Source organism: Adiantum capillus-veneris, chromosome 24 (genome assembly GCF_014529385.1).
Source record: "Adiantum capillus-veneris isolate H3 chromosome 24, ASM1452938v2, whole genome shotgun sequence".
NCBI classification, from domain to species: domain Eukaryota; kingdom Viridiplantae; phylum Streptophyta; class Polypodiopsida; order Polypodiales; family Pteridaceae; genus Adiantum; species Adiantum capillus-veneris.
This window is the reverse complement of record NC_140954.1, coordinates 36,957,892-36,967,035: the sequence shown is the minus strand read 5'-3', so window position 1 is coordinate 36,967,035 and position 9,144 is coordinate 36,957,892. Positions and strand designations below refer to the sequence as shown.

The 9,144-nt window shown below is 37.3% G+C and overlaps 1 pseudogene; it reads right to left on the bottom strand.

The window, feature by feature from the left end:
* Positions 1–254: 254 nt before the first annotated feature.
* On the bottom strand, positions 255–922 carry LOC147426212 (uncharacterized; annotated as a pseudogene).
* Positions 923–9,144: the final 8,222 nt, after the last annotated feature.

Below are 9,144 nucleotides of genomic sequence, written 5' to 3'. Positions count from 1 at the left end.
TTTTTTTTTAATTTTGAAATTTTAGGGTTTTTGCAAAAACGTATCTGTGGACCCACCACTCCCCCCCTCCCTTTTTCCCCCTCCCTCTTTTACCCATCCACCTCCCTCTAGGATACAAAGCAATAAATGAGTGGACAACCCTATTATTCTCTCTACTTTCTTAGGTTTTAGACTTATATACATTGCTCTCTTCCTATTGGTTGGAGCCTAATTAACCTTAATCCTATATGGCCCAAGGAGAGTCCACATTTTTCCTAATGGCTATGCAAAATCCAGCCAGGTTATGCAATCCTTGAGAATTATGTGTGTGCACTGAGGAAGCTCTCTCACTTCTTGCTCCCCTTGGAATTCACATAGGCATATGGCACATTGTGCAATTATTCGAGCATGTTTCCTTGCAATTATTCAGAATTTCCATTTTCTACGATCTTGACTACAACGACAACATTTACAGCTCTATTTGCGACATGATTATCATCGATCTCATTTGCTCATGACTTTTCTTTTGTGTAGAGTCCAATGCCTTCAACATTGAAACACTTGATGATGAAAGTTGCAAGGATGGCGATGGAAATGGGAATGATGGTATCATTGATGATCAAGTTGTGGCACATAACGTCGGCGATGGCCAATGCAGAGGTGTGACAACATCATCACGGTCCTGCATTTTGACCTTTTTCTTGACATTGTTTCCCAAGATGATGACCTTGACAGTGATTATGATGATGATGAGGATGGAAGCCCTCCATTATAGCTTGTAGAGCACCATGGGAAACCTAGGCTCGGACAACTTCCGTGATTCTCTCTCTCTTTGTGTGTGTGTGTGTGTGTGTGTGTGTGTTTGTCACCGGGTTGTAGAATTCACTCTCCAAACAACAGAGGAGTTGTAGGGAGGAGGGTAGGGCAAAATCCCTCCTCCCATTATATATAATATAGATTCATCTTTACATATAAGAAAATTCCATAAAATAGAATATTTAGCTGAGTTAGTGTCTAGTTGTGACATTATCCAAATTCTATTTGTAGTAGTGGCACACATCCTCTTGATTACCTTTTTACAGGATTAATGCTTTAGTGCTAGCATTGTCATGGAGGAGTTTTGCTCGCAAATTTGGAGCAATGTTAGTGACTCGTGTTACTTTTCATGAGTGCATGTACCTGCGCGAGGGAGTGTGACGGTGGGAGTCATTTAGGAGGTGTGGGAAAGGGTGCTTGGCACCATGGTTTTAAAAAATTCAATTAATTTAATTTTTTTGGCTTTCGGTTACTCGTTCTTATAACTAGATCGCACCACCCATCTACCATAGGTTTTGCCCGCTCTTACCAAATATTTATGTATATATATGTTGAGTGTTTCTATGTGTATTGATGAGTGAACGTGAGAAACTACATATGTTTGACGGTCGAAATTGTTGGTAAGAGCGAGCGAGACCTGCCTCTAGAAGGTTGCGTTCTATAATATCAACAACTACTACTGCAAGTTTCCATGCTCGGCTCTAGTAAGTTTAAGAATTCATGCCACTTGAAACTTAATAATCTTTCTATCACCCAAGTGGGGTACATTGGTTATCTCGGCTCTCTCTTGAGTAACATGCATCAAGTTCAATACTCTTCGGATACATATTTGAGGTCTGTTGAGATTGTTTCTACCACATTTAAAATTTCTCATCCTCCTCCTCACTCTCACATTAAACATATCAGATATGCCCTAACAAGCATCGAAATCAGCCCCACATAGAGTTATTGACGGCCATTGATCATTGTAAAGGTTTGCATATTAAGAAACATGAATGCATTTGTAGAGATTTCCCCTTGTGGCATCCACTCTGATTAGTCCAAATCTCCTTGTCTATCCCTTGTTAAGCAAGTCCTCCAAGTGCATTCCAAACCATTGCATAAAGGGAATCCCTTACATGTAAGCATCATTGGTTGGATCTTAACAACACAGACCCCATCAATCAATAAGTTTTCCCATGTCAAGTCCTTTCAAAAAGTCACATCATGTCATCTTTGATTGCATGTGGATAGAAACCATCACTCCCCATTCATTGAAGGCAACCCAATGAGTCTTGGATCTACCCTTTTTGGGCATATCCTACAACTAATACACTCCTATAGATGACAATATTTTCAAGCACTGTTTGGCCATTTCCTACCCACACCCGTCTAGGAAGAATCATAACTATGCAAGCATAGTTTATTGCATCTATAGAGAAATCCTCACTCTAGATTCGTTAAAAGTAGCGCAATGATTTATGGACCTGCACTATTTGGGCATGCCCTTCAATCAATGCACAATAATAGATGGCATTCTGAATTTGGAGCTTGGCAAGCACTCGTTGACTTGAACCTCAATTGGCATAGATGTCAACGAAATAAATGGCAAGAAAGACCTTTTCTTCCAAGCGCCCATATTCAACAATCTCATCATGAATTTTTATGCCTGGGTGAAAGCATGTTAACCTGTCGCGCTTTTTGTGCTAGTTAGCAGTTTCAAGTTAGCACATCTTCGAAAAGTTGGGCGTTCGGTAAATTTTTTACAAATAATATCAAAATTTGTCAGAGGTTGTACATTTGGATTCCTTGTTTCAAGTGCTTTCTATTGATATATCATATGTCATAGATCTTGGAGATGTAGCTCAAGTTATTGTACTAGTTAGCATATGTCAAAATTGTGCTAGTTAGCATTGTCCGGGACATGAAAAAGCATGACAGGTTAACATGCTTTCACCCGCCTATGTTAACTTGTCGCACTTGAAGAGAGGACGTTGCATTTAATGAAAACAATCTAGAGCTTCTTTGTCTTGCTTATTCTTGACACACCGTGTAATAAGTGCATTTCAAAAGACTCCTGGACATGACGCTCATCAACGACATGAACCAAATTTCACATGCATGCCAATAAAGCAATGGCATGCAAACATAAAACACAATCTGCATACATGTCAAACAAAAAAGTGGGAGGTAAGATCTTTTTCTCCAAGAGCACATATCGAACAACTTTGTATGCCCATGTTGAATTCTCGCATTGTCAGTCGTGTTTAAAGAGAGTCCCTCACTTTACATTCAACAAAGACAACATAGAGCTTCTTCATCTTTCTTAGGCTTGGTATAACCTGCCATAAGTGCATTCTAAAATACATCATGGATTGGAAGCTCATCAGGATCTAGACTGATACAAATCTCAACATTCCATTCATAAAGCTCGTCAAGCACTTTGAGCTTAAGTGAAAAGACAAGAAACAATTTATATTATCAACTCTGACATAGTAGAAGTTCCAGGGATTTAATGTTTACGTAATTACCACAAATTTTGTGTGATCACAAGGTCTTATTGACACATTTACATAATCACACTTAGCATGATAACAAAGAAGCCGGTTTAGGGTAACCTGTAAACACAACCCTGTAGGTATTTCTAGCTCTAGGCATCTTGCAATGTATTGTTTCATTCTAGTTGCACAATCCCTGACAAACTCACATTGTTTCTGTTTGAAGCTATAGATTTGAGCTACCGTATTATGTTTCATCCCTGTTTTGGAACATGCAGCTACAAATCCTTGAGCTAATGTATTTAAGTCCATGATTGACCTTGGTGGAATGTTTTGGAACCATGTCAGTGCTTTTTCTTCTAATGTCATTCCAAATCCCTCAGATTGAATATGGAAATTAAATATGCGTTCTGCTCTTAGCACTTGATTAAAGCTTGCTAAGTGGTCATATGGATCCCCAGATCCACTGTATTTTTTGACCCATTTTTGAAAATCAGCTGGTATGACACATCTATTTGGTTCAATTCTCGGTCTCCTAATAGTTTGTCTTGTTTTGAGTCCTTCAAACCAGTCTATTGGAAATAGTGACTCATGTAGCCCTAGACTAGCTTTAGCATCACCCGATTTCCTTTGTGATGAGGTAGTTTCTAGTTTCTAGTTTTTCTAGCTTTAGCATCACCCGATTTCCTTTGTGATGAGGTAGTTTCTAGTTTTTTAACATTGCTCTCAAAAGATCTCTCACGGAGTTCATCTCTTGGAATGGTTTCTGGTCCTTGGCTCAATATCCAATCCCTTATGGAGTACCCTTGGTATTTGGTTTGTTTCACCTCTTCAGGACTCATCATAACAAAATTATTGTTATAAAAATCCCTAAATAGGTAGGTTGGTAGATATGCTAAACCCTTGTCTTTGATTTTGAAGATATAGATGATCTTCATGGGTACTCTGATTTGACACAAGACGTCCATAGAAGATCTTTGACATTTCTATCCTCCCAACAATAAACTCCGATCCTTGGATTATCCGTGCTAAGCCGTTTCAAAGGCTTCAAATCAATTTGATCGTATCCCTCGAATTCTAAAGTTGGTGGTCCTTCTTTTGCTGTCATATCTAGAATTATGGTATTTACTTCTAATCCCTATTTGTCTATCACATCAGGGTTTTAAACTTGTAAACGTTGAGTTCCATTTTTATCCATATACATGTTTCCTTGCTTGTTTACCCTGATTTCCTCTTCAAACTCTATGTCATAGTCATAAATGTGAATAGCATACTCTCCATTAGGATCAACGTAAACCTGAGCTCCATGGCGATTAGTCTTATAAAAGGTGAGTATGTGCTTATATCGCACTGTTGTTCTAGTTCCTGAATGAGTGAATAGGAAAACATCTCAGATGTTGATTCTAAAAAAATGTCTGAGACTTCTTCAAAGATAGTGTCCAAGTGATCGCCTTGATTCACACTCTCTTCTGTGGATACTCTACTAGTGGCTTGTCCAAACATGCCTTGATTTGCTAGTATACGACCAGATCTAAGGTTCATATAAACTTGTGAAGCCCTGGATAGAGTACTTACAGTCGGATTGACTTGTTATCACTTTCTTCCACTTGACTTGATTGCAACTCCTATCAAGCTTTCAATTCCTTGTCTGCAACCTGATTCATGTATTAGTTTTAATCAAGTTAGCTATTCTTTCCAAAAGACTGTACAATTTTTGCTAACTATTGTGACTGGTCTATGTGTATCTTCAAATTGAGCTAAATGAGTCAGCAATTGAGACTTTCAGACTCTACTTTTGCAAAAAGCCAAAGGACTAATTTGCAACCTGGAAACTGAGTGAACATGTACCAATTTGGATCCGATTGAAACCAAAATTGATCGATGGGCTTGTAATATGTTGTTCTAACATTGTACAAGCTCAAAAGTCCAAAATGATGTCTCTATGTATCAGAAGCAAATAATCGCGATTATTTACTTTTCTCAATTTTCTGCCCTTTTTGGCTTGTTTTGCCAAGTACTCGGCCTGTTAAGGTCTCTGGACAAGTTTCACCGAGTTTGAACAAAATTTGTCCAATTTATCAACTATTTCGTGTCCGCAGACTCACTTTTCAAGAATCTGGCTTAAGTTTCACTTTTGTGATCCAAATTTCACCAAATTTGATTTGTTCTACTTGAGATGCTTGACCTTGTGGTATACTCAAATGTGCAAAATTGTCCAATTTAATAACAGATGCAACTAATCGTGATTATTTACTTCTCGTATTTTTATGAAATTTTTTGCCACAATGTTGACACAGAATGGTCAAGTAGCTCAACTTAAGCTCCCTAGCCAAGTTTTGAATCAAGTTTGGATAATTCCTGTTCAAATGGTCAACAATTTTGTGTTTGTAGACTGACTTTATAAATTTGGCCACAATTTTCACTCCAATGATCCAAATCTTACCAAATTTGATTTGTGTGCTTAAAATAACAAGCTAAAACTAGTATTATACTGGGTTGGTAAAAAAGATTGGAAAATGAGACAAAAGAAAATAATTGCGATTATTTACTTCTGGAAAAGTTTTGCAATTTTTTGGTCAACGAAGCATATACACTTGTTTAGCACATCAATATAAGCCTATGAGTCAAGTTTCACTCAGTTTGAACAAAATTTTCCCACTTTACACTCAAGTTCTCGACAATCAGTCCAGATTTTAGTTTTTATCAAGGTTTTGGTCAGTTTGGTGATCCAAATTCTATGGGCCTTTACAAAAGATGTTTGTACACATGCATAGAGTCTCTGGTATCAACCTTGGTCACTTTTGAGCCAAAAGTAAATAATCCTGATTATTTACTTTTGGCCTAAAATGAGCACTTTTTTTAACTTTTTCAGTGGATAGTCTAGCTATTTTAAGCCTCTAAGTCAATTCAAAATTTAATTTGGCCTAAATGTCAAGAAAAATTAAATAATGTGACTTTTTACAAACTCTTAAAAATTTACCTCAAATGCGTCCTTAAGCTTACCCACTGGTTCATACAACTTTTAAAGCATAATCTCCAATAGGATTTAATGGTGGACAGTCTTCTGGTACTATTTCTAGTCGTAGACCTGAAATTCTGCAACTTCACATAAACAACTCACAATTGATTCTTTTGGAGTGAGCAATGTTCTGAGATCCCACCTCGGATTCTACTGCAATGGGTTGTGGAAAGTGCCCATAAACACTCATTTTATTGTTTTTTATGGTTTTCTGAGCCTTGATCTTAAGATTTTTCTCGTCCATCAATCATTGTCAAAATCATAATCTAATTCTACAGTTCTACAATCCTAAAAGGTACTTAGCAAATACAACCTACTTCCAAGCTACTTTTACACAGCAAAAGACGACGATCTTAAGCTATGCGGTTTTAAAAAGAAAGTTTTGACTCTAGGTGATCCTAGAGGAAGTTAAAGGATAAATTCACAAGACGCTTGTGTTTTTCCCTAGTTTAGGTCTCTTCGTCCCCGGCAACGGCGCCAAATGTGGGACGGGTGTCTAACCTCACTCCTATCTTATTGTAGACATAGCGAGAGAAGCACGAATATAATTGTCAATCCATGGGACGAAGCTGACTCGAGTAGTGCATAGAGGCTACAAGAGGTTTTCAATCTCTTAGAAAACAACAAACAAATCGCATCTAACTCAAGCTACACTCAAATGACAAAAATCACAAAAAGCTAGTTGCTCCATCGACAAACAAATCACAACTGTTACAACATCAAACGACATCCAAACGTCACAAAACTTCTAGAACATGTTTATAAGACCTAAGCACACATTCTTATGGTCGACTTAAATCTCGCTTTAGGTCAAGTGCAAAAATCACTATTATTAACGCAGTGAGTTTTCGACCTAGTCGTTTTTGACTCAGAATGCATCTAAATGCTTAGCAATAGCATCCCAATACCCCGCCTATACCTATTTTATGATTTTGAAGCTTGAATTCCTACTTATGATGAAGTTAGGCCACGGGTCGGCAACACCAAAAGCTACGGATTACCATGAATTGCTTACATCAATGCGTAGAGTTCTTACCTACGATTGCAACGCAATATACGGCATTGCAATGTGACAACCGAGGAGGGACTAGGAAGCGCGAGAAGGAGAGAAGTGACACCGTTAGCTCACGCTGTGTTTCTATTATCCAAAAACTTATAAAATACTTAAAAAAATTAGCTTTTATATCTTAGCCAAGGTTTTTGTTTTTGTGGTCAAAACTAAAAATCTAGGAGCTATAACTAAAGACAGGTAGATTCAATCTGGAAGCTTGTAGCCTCGGCTCATCAATTACATTGTTTATCTTAAAAATAGAAGTTACAACATTCGCGACTCATCAAAATAATAAGTGTTTTTACAATAAAAGCTTTGAAAAATGTTATCCGAGTTAGCTTGCCGCTAACACACTGTGTGTGTGTGTGTGTGTGTGTTTCTATGTCTATCTCACTCTCTAGCTCTCTGTGGGCTTTGAAGTTGTTTCATTTTCAAGAAAACCATGATGTCCATTTTAAATCTATATATCTTTCATGTTGTCAAATCTAGATATTTTGAATTCAACTATTAGCTTAAAAAATTCATGTTCATTTTCAATGAAAAAAAGAGGATGATCAAAAGGCTAAAGTTCTATGTACATGGCCAAATGCAAAAGGCTATACATACTAAGAGAACCCTCTCTCTCTCTCTCTCTCTCTCTCTCTCTCTCTCTCTCTCTCTCTCCCTCCTCGTGTCACCCTCGCCTCCCCACTTGGAGAGCCATATGTTGGCCATGTAGTTCAATTTACCGGCTTCCTAGGAACAACACTTAATCAATATGACATGTTCACTTTGCATTGTACAATGTTAGCATGCTTAGCAATTTAGACAAACTTGAGTTTATACTCTTATGTTTTGTCTTTGTGATCAGAAGATAAAATGTTCTTGTACCCCATAAGATAATATGACATAAAGATGCCCATCAATGGGACCCTCTTTAAGTTACCCCCAAGAGAAAATTAGGTTTGAGCTTTCAAGCTTCCCAATACCCCCCTTAAAGCTACTCACAAGTAGTTTACCAATTTTGAGATTGAGAACGTTGACCAAAGGGCCAAATCGAAAGGCTTTCTAGAATACAATTTGTCCCATCCAAGGCAAATCTATGGTGGTATTTTATTGTGAGCACGAACATGAAAGTTATGTGTAGTTTGTACCTTGTCCCCCTGGCCGCCCCCCTCTATCTTTCTCTGTGTCCCTCCTTTTGCCCCCCTTGTTTGTATAACCCTTGTAGATGAGAAAATTCACAACCTTGTTATTCAAAGACTCAAATTTTGGCATGAAAATGCTTCATAAGATGTATACATCATTTAGATGAGACATGTGTGCATTGGTCATAGTAAAACAACTTGCAAAATTAAAATCAAGTTCTTGTCAAATATTTAGTATGTTATAAACATAGTGACACAATGATAGAATGCTCAAATTTATTTTGACTTTAATGATGTCATAATCCTCTCAACTTGTGATTTGATTATTTGAGAGTATTCCTACAAGGTCGTTTAAACACTATAACAAGTTGAGAGGTCTAACTCCTACCTTAAAATATAATTTCCATTAATTCAAATTTGCATGTGGATGTGACACATGTTTCTTTTAGAAGTGAGTAAAAACTACCAAAACACAATAATAAGTTGAGAGGTCTAACTCCTACCTTAAAATATAATTTCCATTAATTCAAATTTGTATGTGGATGTGACACATGGTTCTTTTAGAAGTGAGTAAAAACTACCAAAACACTGTGAATGCTTTTGAAGGAAATTGTCACATTTGAAGCTATGATTGAGTCAATCACTAAATCACACATACATGTCATGTATCATATG